The 18,971-nt window shown below is 36.7% G+C and overlaps 1 protein-coding gene across 1 annotated transcript in view; it reads left to right on the forward strand.

The window, feature by feature from the left end:
- LOC122796497 (nucleotide-binding oligomerization domain-containing protein 1-like) overlaps positions 1-18,971 on the forward strand; it is a 636,277-nt gene that overhangs the window by 578,407 nt on the left and 38,899 nt on the right. The gene's annotated exons all lie outside the window — the stretch shown is intronic.

The raw sequence follows: 18,971 nt of genomic DNA on the forward strand, positions 1-18,971 counted from the left end.
TCAACAGATTCTTTCTAGATAAACTAAATACTCCAACAATACGGTTTTGCACAATTGGTTAAAATTCCCACAGAAATGCACATAAAGACAACTTGGTTCTAGATTTCCTCATAGCTAACATCCAGCATAGGTACTTATAGATAGACAACCTTCCAGATAACCTATGTGCTGCCATCCATTTAGTTTTTCAGAACAAGTAAGAGACCCCCACATATTATTACTGGTATATATTTCCCAAATGTAAAACAATCTCTCCTTAATTGCTACCTCAGTGCTATTGACTGACCCACCTGTTACAGAATTACAGACAGCTTTATTGCTCTCTTGCACTTTACTGGCACCCTCATCCTCATTGAAGATGCTTCTTACACAGTTACAAGAAGACCTGGAGTGCAGATTTGTCTATGAGTATCGGATGATACCAAAACCTAAATGGAGTCTATAGATTATGCCTGGAAAGCCTTGAAAGCCCTAACTAATGTACAGCTTCATGAAAATGTTCTCACCCTAAAGAAATCCACAAGCATAGCCACAAAAGTAACAAAGGCCTGGTTTCTTGCACAAAAACAAATTGCTTTCTATACTAAACCAAAGCTCTTTTAGAAAGAAATAAAGTGATTGAGAAGGTCAAACAACCTCTTGTATTGAAGGACAACTTAGGCAATGGCATTACCAATGCCTCTGGCTATAAATACCATGGTGTGACACTCAGACCATCACTGTCCTTTAAAACTCACAGAGGTAGCATCACCAATAAAGCTTTGGCATTACTAAGAGTCTGCTATAGTCGCACAATTTCTTTCACTGATTGCCCAGACTGCCATTGCCAAACATGTTCTACTTTCAAAACTTGAAAATGGTTTGTCTTTAGTGATTCTGCATTCCTCTTATAACACTCAGGAATTAGTAAAAACTAAATGAAAACTGTACATCAGGTGTTTCAGCTATATGGCAATTCTGATTGCCCATGACTTTTACGATTGAAGTTGTTTTAATGGACAATTTCAGGCCAATAAAGCCAAACACCACTAGCTATGGATATGCATATTTTAGCCTTGTTATGACCTCATCAGCATAGCACAAGCAGAGTGTTTAACTAAGCATAAGAAATACAGGGTTGTTATACCCATCTGATGTCCATTATCATTAGGGTTACTGCAAAATATCCCAACTAACAAATTAAAACAAAGAGTAGGAAGGTTACACTGAATAACCAATCAGTAAAAACTAAATGAAAACTCCAGCCAAGCTAAAACTTCCAATGAGTGACCTGCCAAACCTACTGTAACAGAGGCACATGGGCTATATGCAAATGACCCTTAAGAACATCAGGTGTCTCAGCTATATGGCGATTCTGATTGACCATGACTTTTACGATTAAAGTTATTTTAATGGACAATTTCAGGCCAATAAAGATAGATATTTAAATAAAAACAGTAATAGCTACAAGTTCTTCACATAAGAAAATAATATTTTATTTATACTTTAGTCAGACAATTTTTGCAGATTGTTAATCCCAGTGCTCAGAAATACTTGCCTAAGGGCAATATCACTAAAGAAATACCTTAATAAAATTTGCCAGGTGATTCTGACATAGACAGAATCAGGGTTTCATCTCCTGTAGATTCTCAAGCTCATAACTCTGATTCTAAGAAACTTGGCCATCTCCACCTACTGTACAGCAATTTTCTTTCTCTCAAACTATTTCAGGAAAAGATGATTCTCTAGACTATGTCTTGCATTTGGGAACCATTCCTCACAACAACAAAATCCCAAGATATACTTGAAGTCTTTAATGTTGCTTTCAAAATCATCTTAAAGCAGCACAGTGTACCTGCTATTGTAATAATGGTTAATACCAGGTAACAATTCAAGCTCTCAGTACTGGATGTATTAACGCTTTGCACCTGAATTTGCCAGGTGATTCTGACATAGACAGAATCAGGGTTTCATCTCCTGTAGATTCTCAAGCTCATAACTCTGATTCTAAGAAACTTGGCCATCTCCACCTACTGTACAGCAATTTTCTTTCTCTCAAACTATTTCCAGGATAAATTAAGTATTTTCTGGGGACAGGTGGCTAAGGGGACATTATGAGATTTTACAAGTGGATATACCTCATTCTACACCCACCCCTCCCATTTTGCCAGCCTTGGAGGATGTATTTAATGTTGTCTGTAATAATCCTGACTCTCAACCTTCAGTTTCCAAAAAGACTATAGATAGACTGTATAAAGTACCTCAGACTAATACAGTTTTGTTTTCTCATCTTAGATCAGATGCAGCTGCGATATCTGTCACTTCGCCAGCTGGAAACAGACTGGTAGTCAATACCAGTCCTGCCCTGAGGACAAAAAAGCAAGGTGTTGGACAGATTTGGCAATATAATTCTCCCTTCTTCTACTTTACCTTATACAGTTCTTAACTACCAGGCACATATGTTGACAATTATTCTGTTTTTCGCAGACAGTTTCAAGGAATACTCCATCTCACTTCCTTCAGAGGATAGCTCCTTTCTAAATTCTATTATTTCTAATCTCTCAAATGTCTAATCATGCTTTGAAGAGTGTGTAGGATTGTGCAGGTACTGCTGTGCCTATGGCCACTGCTACCACTACTGTTACAGTGTTGATGAGATATGCCTGGGTACATAACCAAAAGTTTGCTAATGAAGTAAGTCTGAAATTTTGAATTCTGCATTAAATAAAGAGGGTTTTTTGGCCCTTCTGCTACTCAGACCCTCAAATAATTTGATGAATGAGGGAACTTAAATTAGGGGGCATCTAAGATTTTTCAAGCACCCCCTTTCCAAATATCCCAAATCCTGTTTTCCTTTAAAAAAAAAAACAAAGAAGCAATTCCTGCCAACAGGGAGCAAAAAAGTTATGGCAGGAGAGGAAGAATAGGAAACAAGTATATTTTCCAAGAAAGGGATAGTAATACTTCAGAATGGCTATGCCAGCATTCTATCGGCCATATGCCCTCCTGACTCATCTATTTTTTTTACTTTCCCCTTTGACAACAGATTTTTCAGATTCTTGGCTATTAAAAAGTTGTTCTGAAGACAACTACATCCTTTTAGGGGAATTCTTTACCATTCTCAAAACCAAAGAGTTTTTTTCCACAGGCTTTTCAATACTTCCTCTTCCTGGGAGTCATATAACCCATCCATTTAGATCAAAGGGCAAAGGCTTCTATTTGGAATGTTTCTGGTACCAGATAAGGCGCTTTCATAAAGACTAGTTTTTTATCTTTCCTTTCTCAATCTGTAGGTAAAAGTGCCAAAATTCAAAATGCTGACCATTCAAACTCTGCTTCCTGTCATTCTGCCTTTAAGTGTCCTGGTAACATTAGACCTAAATGATGCTTAGCATCACATTCCTATAGCCACAGGCTTCAAGACATTTCTCATATTCTCTGTATCTGGGTTACATTATCAGTTCCCTGTATTACCCTTTGGTTAATCTACAGCTCCAATTGTGTTTATAAAGTGTTTAGCTCAAGTGAGAACCCATTGCAGACCATAGGGCATTCAGGTATTTTCTTATTTAGATGGCTTGCTTATCTACTATTAAACATACTGTCTAACTTAACATATAACACAGTAAAATGGTTTCAGAGCTACCTCAAGGATCATAAACAAGCAGTGAAATGGTCCAATGAACTCTGACCCTTTCTCCACAACCCTGCTGGTGCCCCTCAAGGCTTCATCCTAGGACCCCCTACTCTTCAGCATTTTCACAAACAACCTTCACACTGCCTCTCACCCTGGGACCCTCATTCAATACACTGATGATTCCACCATAATCTGCACTGCTCAATCACTACCAGAACTACTTTCAAAAACTCAACAGTCCTTTACTACAGTCGAATTCTGGCTAAGAAATGCCCAACTCTTTCTTAATCCAAAGAAAACAAAACTAGTACTCTTTCATCCGAAGAACAACTCCCCTGTCACTGATCATTTTAACATCCTTGGATCTGACAACACTGTCATAGAAATAGTGCAGGAAACCAAACGTCTAGGAGTTATCGTTAACAATAAACTTTCATCCCTCCCCCATATACAGCAAAATATAAAGAAAACTCATATAGAAACAAATATTTCTTTACTGCATCAACCAAAACTACCCTTGCAAAAACATTTTTACTTCTCTCCCTTCTTTATGGTGCCCCTATCCTAACTAACTTACGAACGTCTACCATAAACAAGATGGAACAGTGCTACAACAAAGTTGCAAAGTTTGCCACAAACTCTAAACATCACATACACACCACTGTAAACCACTCCTGGAATTAAACTGGCTTGAACTCCCCAACCAACTTGCCTTTATTCAGCTATCCACCTTGCACAACCTTATTTTTAGAGGATAGCTCCTTTCTAAATTCTATTATTTCTAATCTCTCAAATGTCTAATCATGCTTTGAAGAGTGTGTAGGATTGTGCAGGTACTGCTGTGCCTATGGCCACTGCTACCACTACTGTTACAGTGTTGATGAGATATGCCTGGGTACATAACCAAAAGTTTGCTAATGAAGTAAGTCTGAAATTTTGAATTCTGCATTAAATAAAGAGGGTTTTTTGGCCCTTCTGCTACTCAGACCCTCAAATAATTTGATGAATGAGGGAACTTAAATTAGGGGGCATCTAAGATTCCACGTTTTTCTATTCATCTTTTCCCAAACAGGTTTCTCTTCCTGAGGAAGAGATTTGGTTGCAAAAAAGGGGGTTTCCCCCAAAGGGTATGGGGGGAAAGGTATTGTTCATGTTCCTAAAGGGTTTATAAAAGAACCATAATAGTTTGTGATTTCATTATTAATATTCAACAGATTATTTCTAAATTAACTAAATACTCCAACAATATGGTTTTGCACAATTGGTTAAAATTCCCACAGAAATGCACATAAAGAGAACTCGGTTCTAGATTTCCTCATAGCTAACATCCAGCATAGGTACTTATGGATAGATATCCTTCCAGATAACCTACGTGTTGCCATCCACTTAATGTTTCAGAACAAGTTTGTTTATTGCTGCTGTCCAACAGACAGGTTTACTCTTCCTTGAGGAAGAGGATTTGGTCCTGTCAGGTATTGCTGAGTCCAACTAAAAAAAGAACTGAAACAAATGAACATGCCCTCACTGCACCACTTCTGTTAAAACAATCCAAATGGTATCGATATCCACCTTCAATGGACCAAGCAAAACATAAAAGTTTTAAAAAGTAAAGCCTTCAGTTTTATCATTGGCCCTGCTCCTAGCAGGACTTCTTCAGACAAACAACAAGAATCAACAAATTTCCACTTTTTAAAATAAAATCACATTTCAATTACAGTTGAAGTCACATTTCAATTAAAATGCTTAGTTCCCTGTAACGAGATTTAAAAAAGGCCAACCCCCCAAAAATAAAAGACACAGCACATTTTGAACTTTCAATAGTATTTGTCTTTGTAAACAAGTAAAACATGAAAGTAAGAAATGAAAAATAGTAAAAACAAAAAGCAAAATAAATAAATATTCCCTTCTATATTGACAAGTTACCAGCAGTACTATTCAAACATATAAAAAGTGCAAAAACAACACACAGTACCTGACTGTGTGTTTACCTCCTTTTTTCACTTATTCCTGACATGTTGACTAAACTTACTTCTTCACCTAAAATGGCTCTTCAGCAATCCTTACTTATAAAGTTGCCCTAAGCAACTTCTCCTATTTGTATGAATACTGAGAAACATCGCTCATACAGCTGCTTTATATACCAATACATAAAGGTTCCGTGACTCATGTCTGCATTTGAATCTGCATCTTTATATTTCCAGAACTCATCTTATGTTGCTACATATTAATATGACCCAAAGTTGTTTAATGTATTTCACCTCGCTCTTGTTGCCACATTAAAGACACCAGTGTGGTGGAGATGAATCACTAAACATCCAAAAAAGCTCCACTGTTGTTGTCTGCTAGTTCATCTTATTCAAGCCTCCATAGACAGGTTTACTCTTCCTTGAGGAAGAGGATTTGGTCCTGTCAGGTATTGCTGAGTCCATGCAGCAATGTAGGTGCTCATATAGTTTTTTGGTATGGGCTTGGACATTAGTGCTAGTTTCAAATGAATGGATGGTGGCTGTGAAGCTGCTTATACCTGCTTTCATATTATTACTGGTATATATTTCCCAAATGTAAAATAATCCCTCCATAATTGCTACCGCAGTGCTATTGACTGATCCACCTGTTACAGAATTTCAGACAGCTTTATTGCTCTCTTGCACTTTACTGGCACCCTCATCCTCATTCAAGATGCTCCTTACACAGTTACAAGAAGACCTGGAGTGCAGATTTGTGTATGACTATCAGATGATACCAAAACCTAAATGGAGTGAGTCTACAGATTATGCCTGGAAAGCCTTGAAAGACCTAACTAATGTACAGCTTCATGAAAATGTTCTCACCCTAAAGAAATCCACAAGCATAGCCACAAAAGCAGCAAAGGCCTGGTTTCTTGCACAAAAACAAATTGCTTTCTATACTAAACCAAAGCTCTTTTAGAAAGAAATAAAGTGATTGAGAAGGTCAAACAACCTCTTGTATTGAAGGACAACTTAGGCAATCCCATTCCCAATGCCTCAGGCTATAAATACCATGGGGTGACACTCAGCCCATCACTGTCCTTTAAAACCCGCAGAGGTAGCATCACCAATAAAGCTTTGGCGTTACTAAGAGTCTGCTACATTCACACAATTTCTTTCACTGATTGTCCAGACTGCCATTGCCAAACATGTTCTACTTTCAAAACTTGAAAATGGTTTGTCTTTACTGATTCTGCATTCCTCTTACAACATTCAGGGATTAGTAAAAACTAAATGAAAACTCCAGCCAAGCTAGAACTTCCAATGAGTGACCTCCCAAACCTCCTGTAACAGAGGCATATGGGATATATGCAAATGACCCTTATGAACATCAGGTGTTTCAGCTATATGGCAATTCTGATTGCCCATGACTTTTATGATTGAAGTTGTTTTAATGGACAATTTCTGGCCAATAAAGCCAAACACCACTAGCTATGGATATGCATATTTCAGCCTTGTTATGACCTCATTAGCATAGCATAAGCAGAGTGTTTAACTAAGCAGAGAAATACAGGGTTGTTATACCCATCTGATGTTCATTATCATTAGGGTTACTGCAAAATATCCCAACTAACAAATTAAAACAAAGAGTAGGAAGGTTACACTGAATAACCAATCATTAAAAACTAAATGAAAACTCCAGCCAAGCTAGAACTTCCAATGAGTGACCTCCCAAACCTCCTGTAACAGAGGCACATGGGCTATATGCAAATGACCCTTAAGAACATCAGGTGTCTCAGCTATATGGTGATTCTGATTGCCCATGACTTTTACGATTAAAGTTGTTTTAATGGACAATTTCAGGCCAATAAAGCCAACTGGGTTACATTATCAGTTCCCTGTATTACCCTTTGGTTAATCTACAGCTCCAATGGTGTTTATAAAATGTTTAGCTCAAGTGAGAACCCATTGCAGACCATAGGGCATTCAGGTATTTTCTTATTTAGATGGCTTGCTTATCTACTATTAAACATACTGTCTAACTTAACACATAACACAGTAAAATGGTTTCAGAGCTACCTCAAGGATCATAAACAAGCAGTGAAATGGTTCAATGAACTCTCACCCTTTCTCCACAACCCTGCTGGTGTCCCTCAAAGCTTCATCCTAGGACCCCCTACTCTTCAACATTTTCACAAACAACCTTCACACTGCCTCTCACCCTGGGACCCTCATTCAATACACTGATGATTCCACCATAATCTGCACTGCTCAATCACTACTAGAACTACTTCCAAAAACTAAACAGTCCTTTACTACAGTCGAATTCTGGCTAAGAAATGCCCAACTCTTTCTTAATCCAAAGAAAACAAAACTAGTACTCTTTCATCCCAAGAACACCTCCCCTGTCACTGATCATTTTAACATCCTTGGATCTGACAACACTGTCATAGAAACAGTGCAGGAAACCAAACGTCTAGGAGTTATCATTGACAATAAACTTTCATCCCTCCCCCATATACAGCAAAATATAATGACAACTCATATAGAAACAAATACTTCTTTACTGCATCAACCAAAACTACCCTTGCAAAAACATTTTTACTTTTCTCCCTTCTTTATGGTGCCCCTATCCTAACTAACTTACGAACTTCTACCATAAACAAGATGGAACAGTGCTACAACAAAGTTGCAAAGTTTGCCACAAACTCAAACATCTTATATACACCACTGTAAACCACTCCTAGAATTAAACTGGCTTGAACTCCCCAACCAACTTGCCTTTATTCAGCTATCCACCTTGCACAACCTTATTTTTAAGCATACTGCCTGCCCTGCACTAGCCAATCTATTCGCACCTTACACACCAAATAGATCCCTACTATCAGAAGACAAAAATCTCTTAGCTATCTCAAAACCCAGAAGAAAACCAGGTCACTCTCTGTATTCATACTCTGTCTCTATACTTTGGAATTTACTACTTCTCGCTACCAGGTCTATGCCTGGCCTAACCCAGTTCAAAGCCTGTTTAAAAAATCATCTCAAAAAGACGCGGCTCTGCTCCTGCATAAAGCCTGCCTGATGCTCAGCACTTCCTCTTCCTCCACACTAGCCTCATCCTCCTCTTCTGCCACATTTCAAGCCTCCACAGTCTGCAAGATCCTAGGGCTCTTCTAACTCCTTCTCTGTTTCTATACCATATCCTTAAGCTACTGTTCAGGCGGTATTGCTTCTATTCTTTTAAACTCTTTCACTAACTTTCTGGCTATTATTTTCAACAAAAATTGATGGGTATGCATAACAATAATATTTCATAAGATAAATGTAAATAGTTGGAATAGTTAGACAGACAAGTGTATATAATAGATATGATAGTATATATTATAATAAATAAATTAAATGTTATATATTTATATGGTACATAATATTATAAATTTCATATATGTACATACAATGGTTAGTAATTTTTAAAATAAATTTTTCATTCATGTACAAGTAAATAAGTATACATTTTATTAGTAGTTTTTATGTGACAAGTGACAAAATTTTATTAAAGTTTATATTGAAGAGTTAGGAAAGTATATTCTATGTACAGATATGGTGAATTTTAACAAAGTCATTTCCTTTTTAAAAGTTTTTGGAGGGAAATCAAAGTGTCAATTAAGTAATTATTCAATATTCGGTAATGTATAAAATGGTTGAGTAAAAACAGTAATAGTATTCTGAAGAAGTTCGTAAGGACGAAACCTAGGTCAATAAAGAAGATACTATTGCAGAATTTGTGTGGCGGTTATCGTTTTGTTGGTTGGAAAACAAGTATCTTTTTCTTAGAATTGCATTTGTTTCATCTCCTCATTGGCATCGACTACACCTTGCTTCAATTCCAACTATGCCTGGCCTAACCCAGTTCAAAGCCTGTTTAAAAAATCATCTCAAAAAGACGCGGCTCTGCTCCTGCATAAAGCCTGCCTGATGCTCAGCACTTCCTCTTCCTCCACACTAGCCTCATCCTCCTCTTCTGCCACATTTCAAGCCTCCACAGTCTGCAAGATCCTAGGGCTCTTCTAACTCCTTCTCTGTTTCTATACCATATCCTTAAGCTACTGTTCAGGCGGTATTGCTTCTATTCTTTTAAACTCTTTCACTAACTTTCTGGCTATTATTTTCCTAATGGAAACAAACATTCTATTTATTTATTTATTTTTTTCCATGTACTATAGCAGTCAGTGTCATGCATTGCTCTTCCTATGTACTATTTTTTCGGACACTACATCATGTATAGTGAGAGTGGCTATTATTGTCTATAATGTTTTTAACTCTGTAGAATAGTCTAGATGTGTTGTATATATTGTAACATCTTTTAACATAGTTTGCTGTTTCAACTTATTTTGTATAGTATTTCTATTGTGATTTGTACTGTATTAGATTTGACTGTATTTGTATTGTACTGTATGTGGAGCTTTTCTCCCCGTGACTCTGCTGAAAATGGGTTCTGTAGACCCAGTCAGACCACCCCGGTAATCAAATGTCAAATAAAATAAATAAACAAATCTTTTTGAGTCTTTTCCCAGATGTCAAAACTCCTTAACATGAGTGCCTTCTCTTCTTACCAATATGGAATTCCAGATAAATGTACAAAATTCCTACTTGACTCCATCTCACAAGACTGTGTTTCCGGACTGTCTTCTAGACACCTCTCAGCAAAAGGCTCTTTTTACACAAAAGAAGATGGATTTTTATCTGGAAACCTTCTTGAACTTCTCCAGTTAGTCTCTGACTTCCGCAAGAGAATATCTCAGGATTCTAGGGTACACTACTTTCACAATTTTCTTGATTCGTCTCACCAGATTACAAATGGACCTGACATCTTTATCCTCTGCAATTTCAAATTCCAATTTTGGGCTTTTTCAAAAAGGAACTGCACTGGTAGAAATGCCAAATGGCTATAAATCCAGGTTTTCCCTTTTCTACTTAGATCCCCAATTAATCCATAACTACAGATGCTTCAGATTTTGCTTAGGGAGCAGTTCCCATTGGGCTAAAGGTGCAAAGAGATGATAGCTGTGATCCATGCTTTCAAATCTCTTTTTTATCTATAGTCCCTTGGACCTCTTCAGGTAATTGCACACAACACTACAGTGATGTGGTGGATAAACAGGCGGCAGGGGTGGCACAAGGTCATGCATTCTGTGCAGGCTTGCTCTCACAGCTTGAGGGGTAGCTGTACAGCTGTACAGCACTCCTTAACCCTACAAGCAGCTTACATTCCATTAGAACAAAATATAGTGGCAGATAAACAGGGCAAGACAAGGACAGAGCCTCGTTAATGAAACTGTGCATGCGTGTGACTCATAGGTGGTGTCTCAAAGCTACATGGTAATGATTGGTCTATAGGCAAAGACCAACTGTGTGGACAGCCTTTGGTGAGATGGGAAAGTCTGTGGTGATAGGGTCTTTAAGTCTGGGTAGAAATGTATTGTTGAAAGTTGGAATGAGCTTGAGGTCTTTGTTTATCTGGGATATCTAAACTTAAAGTAGAGCTGTTAGAGCTGTTGGGGAGTTTGTAGGTGATTGCAGGAGGTTAAAGCTGAGGTTTGGAAGTGTTAGAAGGAGGTACATAGGGAAAGGTCAGTGAGCAAGTACAGCAGGAGATGTTTGTTAAAGCATCTCACCTGGAGATAACAAGAAAAAGAAAAATGATCTGGTTCCACACAGCAGTGAAATCAATATGTTGTTTATTGTAGTAGGTAAGCACTTTCTCGGAATAACATCTGCTTCATCAGACCAACAAAGATAGAATAACAGTTACATTTTTAAACACTAAAACATCCAATCAAAAATCAGATAAAATGTGCATCACAGCTAAAAGCCATGTGATAAAATACATCTGTAGAATATATGGATTTTTAAAACATTGAATAAAAACAGACTAAATGAACAATATGTACTTAAAAATGGGAACGAATACAATAGTCAAAAATAATAAAAGATGGACTATTGAAATATATATGATAAAATACTAAAAGAGAAATCAATGCTTTAATGGCCGTGCTTTAAGGATGGGTTTCTGGGAAACTCTGCTGTTTAAACCAGGAGATTTATCAGCTTGAAAGCGCAAAATCCATTTCTGTTCACTAGATTCTGTTCTATTATTTATGTCTCCTTATCTCTTGGTACTATGCAGAATCTCTAGTACCATAAAGCTAAATTTATGTTCTTTACCCCCTTTAGCTACATGTAGTGATAGTGCGCTGGTTTATTTAACATTCCTAATATCCCTAAGGTGTTCAAGTATTCTATCCTTAAACACCCTGTTCGTTTTCCCTATGTAAAATGAGAAGCAGGTAGTACAATAGCAAAAATAGACAACATTTTTTGTTTGACAATCTGCATAAAAAGCAATATCTATCTTAAAACCCAAAGTGGGATGTGTGAAATGATTACTAATGTGTATATGTGTACAGGCCATACAATTCCTACACATATATGTACCAAGTTTATCAGATATTATAATTGATTTAGTATTAAAGGATCGATAACAGAGCTGACTCTTAAGTGATCTATTATTTCTAAAAGCAAAATCTGGCTGTGTGCCAACGACCCCATTCAACACATGTACAGTAGACAGAATATCCCAGTTCTTTTTAATAATATCACATGTTACATGCACATTGCTAGCAAAAGTCAATGGCATCCTTAGTTTATTCCTAGAGGTATCAGTGGAAGCATCACTTGAGAAAGTATTGTCAATGTTATCCCTGTTGTTAATACTAGTGGGGAGGGGGGAAAAGTATGGCTGGCTCTTACCTGATCTATGCTGCCATCCTTCTGCTATTTGAGAATCAATAAGTTTACTGCTATAGCCTCTTTCTAAAAATTCTTGTTTAAGTGTTTGTAATGCAACAGTGAGACTATCATCATCATTAAAAAGTCTCATAGTTCGAAATATCTGTCCTTTCAACACATTAAATTTCGTATGATTCAGATGTATACTGCCATAGTGTAGAACATTATTCTTTCTAACAGTTTTCTTATACAAAGTAGTAGACACAGTGGATAAATTATTTTTAGTAACTTTAACATCCAAAAACTCTATTTCTTTATCAGAATATTTATAGGTAAAACTCAAGAAAGTATTTAACTGATTTAAGTATAAAAGAAACTCTTGTAGCTGCTGCTCTGAGCCATGCCACAACAAAAAATATCATCCACGAAACGCTTATACCATTTGATGTTAACCTGGTATTCATTATTCGAAAGTACATGTTTAGCTTCCCAATTAGCTAGGGATAGGTTGGCGTAGCTATTAGCACAAGCTGTGCCCATAGCTACGCCAACTTTTTGCACATAATTAACATCATTAAAAATAAACACATTGTTTTCTAGGATGATTTCCAAAAGTGTGCAAATAAGTGTCACCTTAGTATCAGGGGTGTTTCTCTCACACAGTAATTCTCTGACATTTTCAATTCCCCATTCATTGGGTATAACAGTGAACAATGATTCAATATCCAGAGTTACAAATAAACATTGTCCTAAGATAATTTCATTTTGTTTAGATAGCTCATTTAAAAAACTCTTGGTATCCTTTAAAACAGTGCTACAATTAGCCAAGGCAGCATGCAAAGTCTTTTCTACAAAGATAGAAAGTGGCTCTGTTACCTAACCTCGGCCTGAAACTTTAGGCCGCATAGGTGGAGCTAAAGGATTCTTATGTATTTTGGGTAGACCATATATCAAAGGGACTGTTGGAGGTTCTACCTTGAAATACTCAGACAGTTGCTCAGATATCATGCCTGTTATTAATAAATCAAAGATCAAAAACTGTACTTTTTCTATGACACTACTAAGTATATGCATAGGTAAGATGGCATATGTATCAACGTCACTGAGATGACTTAACATGGATTCTATATATTTGTCCTTGTTGATAACAACAATACCACCTCCTTTATCAGCTGGACGTATTTCTATACTATTTAGTTCTTTCAATTCAACTAGAGCTTGTATCTCTACAGCTGATAAATTACTAAAATTATTAGTTTCACTTGGAGATAATTTGATAGTGTGGGAGTGTAATTGTAACTATGTGGGGGACTCCATTTAGTGCTGGTGATCTTCATTATGAGCAGTAGCAGATTTAGGCCTTGGCGCAGGGGCCCTTCTTAATAACATGCTGTGCAGCCTGGAGAAAAAAAAGCTTTTTATCTGTTTCACTTGAAATTGGAAAATCTACTGCCAAAGAAGTAGTCAGTTGAGACAGTACCTCACTTGGAAGTACATTTTACCATTTCAACACATATATGCTTTAATTTATTTATTTTTGTTTCTCAAATCCCAATGGGAAATGCAATTGTAGTGATCGGTCAAGTGACCTGAACATCCTAAAAGTGTGAGTGTCTCCTCTAACTGTTTCTCCTAGTGTGACTGAGAAATCACTCAAGAAGGAGACCAGGAGGAGCTTATTTCAGTAAGGACAGGCGTCAAGAAAAAAAAAATCTGTAAAATGAACTTTAAGGACAATGACAGGCTAACACACTTTTCTACACTGTTAGCATTTATGTAAACTTAAGTTTTACTCTTGGCATCTAAAACTGCATTTATAGCCATTGAAGTCCCGCCTTTTCTCTTTCTGTATTTTCAAATGCAGTAGCGCTATTTCCTTTGCCATTTTTACCTCGCGATTATTTGCATCAAGTATAGTCGCGCCTATTCCCAGCTGAAGCAGCCCAGGCATTTCTGTATCTTTTCCACAGCTGTTTGCCTGAGAATACTCCCTACTTATATACACAAAGTGTTGCATAGTCTTTTTAATTGCTTGTGGTATAATTTTCAAATGTATCATAGGAAATTAATTTCCTATAATATCACATGGGTAATGGCATAACTTAGGTGTTTAATTGGAAATGCTAGATAAGGTCTGTTTTCAGAGAGTCATTTTTAGGTGTATTTTAATTATTCAGATTTGTACTTCTACAATGTTTGCTGTATGCCATTAATTTTCCAAAGACATGCATTTCTCCCTGGGCCTGTGCTGAAAATAGGCTATGTGTCGGTCAGACTTTCCGGGTAAACAAATGTTCAATAGATATAGAAAAAATATTTTTTATTATACATAATTTATTTGAGGATTTGTTTCTGCTTTACTATGTATTAATTATATGTGATGCTTGAATTGATCTAATTTGTATTTTAGATCATTTTCTGTATGCTTGCCTAAGAAAAATAATTCCCAAATGCTATTTGTTTGGTATTTAGATCAATTTATTTGATCAGCAGAGGTTCCTCATGTAATATAAAGATGAATACATACAGCAAAGACTTCACTTAACTGTTACCTGACTACACTGTACAGAACACTAAGGTTCCTAAAGACTGCCTTAGTGACCCTTAGGAATTAATGACAGTACCAGATCTGCAGTGTGTGAAACATATTTGTAGAACTGTAGTGCAAAAAAGTAATGGGTCATAGCAATAATGGTTTTGATTAGTGTTAGTGCAGACTGAGAGGATAATCAAAATATATCCTGCTGCTGTGCGTGAATGCACTATGCACAAATCCAAAATAGATTCCAGTGTGATACAGTTATTGGTCGAGATACATGTATGTGAGGCTTCACAATGTTTTGTATTTGGTGAACTTTGCCATATAAGAAATGGCAAGTGGAGAAACAGTCAAATGAAGGATATAGAGGACAAGCAAATAAGGGAAGTAAAGATGTTAGCAAGTTAGTATAGTGCAGTTAGAATACTGAAGTGGCTGTTTATGTCAAACATGAAATGTATAATGAGTGTCCCCATGTTCAAGGGAATTTATATTCACATATTAGTTTTAATCAAGTAGAGCAAGTAATGGCATACTGAAGTGAACACCTGCAGTGTCTATCTCTCTATGGTCTCAAGTAGATGCATTATGCAGACACATTCATACCTCTCAACCTCTTAGAGCAAGAAATCTGGACAAAGCCATAAATAAAAGTGGGCCAAAGGCCCAAAAATAGGGATAATTTTTACATATTGCTCTTACAAACTTAGAAACTTCATAGAATAACAGGTTATGAATTAGCATGAATTTTCTGAAAGTTATGAAGTGTGAAACTCAAATGTCTGTCATTATTTTCTAACTTCAGTCTTTAATGATTTCCACTAATTTGCTAGAGAACCATAATTTGATGAAAAATGGACCAAGAATATGAGGCAAAATTATGGATATTCTGCGAAAATCTGTGCAGTTGAGATATATGTTTTTGGCACTTGATTCACGGGCTACAAGGAGCAGAGAAAATCCACATTGCACATTCAGCCTCTGGCACTTGATCACATTCAACTCTACCAGCAGCAACTGCAACAGCTAAGGCTAGCCTTGAAAGAGTTGTGCTATCAATGCACCTAATTGTGGGTGCTGGGCAGAATAAACATAGCATGATCACAGGCCCATAAAAGGTTGGAGAATTTGTATGAGTGTATCCATTTTCCACATCCTTTTATTTGTTAAAGAACTGAAATTTCAATCTGTCAGGATAACAGTCTATGATCCACTGTACTACATTTAGATTCAGGTATGGAATATATTTTATCATTACTGTAAATTTCTTGGATACACAGCATGGTTCCACGTGCATACTTAGCAACTGAAGCGAACATCTACAGTGCCCATCTCTCTATAGTCTCAAGCAGATGCATTATGCATCATATGGCACTTGACTCATGGGGTACAAGGGGCAGAGAAAATCCACACTGCACATTCAGCCTCTGGCACTTGGTAATTCAATCATTCACTTCAAAAAGGAAGGTTGGTTAATCCAGGCAGTTAATTCCAGGACATCAGGGATTCTAAAATAGTGTGTGTTTGTGTGTGTGTGTGTGTGGGGGGGGGGGGGGCTTGCAGTCTAATGAAACTACTGTGTAGTTTCTGTATACACTGTTTTCTGCAATGCCACTGACCCAGATTAGATTACGTTGCTGGGCATTATGTTGCAATCTGGAGAGAAATGAAATGAACAGCAGTTGCTGGTTTGTATTTTTGGAAGAATGGAGTTTCTCACTATAATTCTGCCCATAGCTCTCAACCAGTCAGGGGCAAATCTCAACAGAATTGGGAAAAAATCCAGAAATATCAGGGTCACTCGTAAAATATTAGTACTATTAACTACAGACATTGACAGAAAAAGCAAATATGAATTAATGTCCAGAATTCTAAAACTCTAATTATTGCCATTATTTCTTAAGTGTAACTCACTACTTTTTCTTCAAAAGTCAACAGCTGTAGGAGGGATTAAGAGGGACAGAGCTAAAATTTGAGTCAAAATCAGGGACAGTTAAGAGGTATGATTCTACCATATGCAAAAGTGTACAATCCAGGTAGGAGGTGTAGTGTGAAGGGTTTGAGTGCACATGATTATAGTGATGGAAGGATGGTATCACTGACACTAGTTTGATGGGAGTATGACACCACTGCCCACAATGTGATCTGGAGATGGCAGGATGCCACCAGCTGTGACATTAAAAGGGCCATCACTGATGATGTATGCAGCACAGCACTGTCAGCTGTGGATGAAGTAATGGCAAGAAAGGGCACATGAGTCTATCTCAACACAACCTGTCCTTTCCACACATGCTGTCAGAGCATCTCAAGATGATCGTTCAGCAACCTCTTACCCCCAGCATCCCCTCCTCCGATGGCCTACATTGCAGACTGCATCCCCCCTTCTACAAATTCCTGGACCCACCACTGATGAGTGCAGTTAATAGTGCATGCTCAAAGCAGAAGTTTTGTGTTAGGGTAAACACCAGACAGTGCACATATTTTCTGTTACTGCTATTTAACATTTTGTAAAATATGCAAACAAAGGAGGTATGTATGTGGTAGGTCTGGTTTGTGAGGAATATGATTTTAATAGTGGGTATGTCTGTGCATGTATCTTTGCTGTTATGAAATTGAAAAACCCATCAAAGATATTTAGAAGTTAGTACATACAACTTCAGGGGATGTGAGAGGTCTCATACTGTCCTATTGCACTGCACGTAATGGGCAAATTCCATGGTGTTGGAATCATGCAGTAGTATTCTGACGGACTACTTTTCAACTGCTTATAGTAAAAGCTGTACAGACAAAGTTTACAATGCTTCTGCCCAGTGAATTTTAGGTATAACTTGGTTACCTTATGTTGACCACCTAATACTTTCCAAACTGTCATTTGTTGCCTCTACTTTGGTCAGTTTAGATCCTAACTGAGGACCTTCAAAACATTTCAAGTGCATGAAAACATACCCTTTCTCATTCGTCTGACAAAAAGCTTGTTCTTTGGCTGTTGCTCGCAACTTAATTCATATAATACTTTTGACCTAGTAGCTTAAATGGTTCTATGTCATTTCATTGAATGCTCATTTGTTTGAATCCCATATAGGCAAACCCATTTGACTGAAAACTCATTTGATAAACAAGTCATTTGACAGAAAAATGTAGAGACCTATAGAAAGTATGTGATTGTGTAATTTCTTTTTTCAATAATACTTTCATACAAAATATTTGACAGTGAAATACACAGGTGGTTTAACATTCTAATAACATATATACACTATTTACATGAATGCTGAATTGTACAAATACGCCTTATTTCTCCAGGAAAAATATCTTATAATAATGTGGTTCCAAGTAGAATTATACTTTATAATATGTATAACAAAGGAGTATTTCAGATTCCATGTTTTAAGCCAGTATAATATTGAAGATTTGTTATGTGTTTTATCGCTAAGGTCCTAAAGATCTCCCATGAGGTTTGAGATGGTGACAGCCAGTTAGTAGCTATGTAAAACGTCATTAGTAAAAAAAATATTGATGATTATAGTCATTTGGGATCTATATAAGTCATTTGGAGGGATATGCAATATCATAAATTCCCAAGACAGTGTTGAGTTTTGGTAACCCATCTTCTGTAGTTGTAGTTTTAAGGAATTCCAGAGTTTATATATGCATTTACAGCTCCAGAACATATATAGGAGGTCCGCCGTTTCATCTTTACAATATGGGCATTTAGGAGAATTTTTTGGGTTAAATTTATGTAAGCTAAAACGTGTATAGTAGGCATTATTATATATCATGAGTTGGGTAAATGTTAACTTTTTAAGGGAGATGAAATTTGCAGTTAAAAATATTACTTTTATTATGTTACTTTTTTCAACCACTGGTAATTTTTCTTTCCAATATTTGGATAAGAGAAGGTGGTCTTGATATTTAATGTCTTTTATCAATTTATATGTGCATGTTATAAATTTAGTACTTTATAAGAGGTCTTGCCAAATTGATATACATTTTGTTAAATCCTCTTTACTAATGGTTAAATTTTTAAAGTAACTTATGGACAATTCTATGATCTGTCTCAAAATCAATAAGTATGATTTGGGAA

The sequence above is a fragment of the Protopterus annectens genome, chromosome 3.part0, assembly GCF_019279795.1.
Source record: "Protopterus annectens isolate FY-2018-M chromosome 3.part0, PAN1.0, whole genome shotgun sequence".
NCBI lineage: Eukaryota > Metazoa > Chordata > Ceratodontiformes > Protopteridae > Protopterus > Protopterus annectens.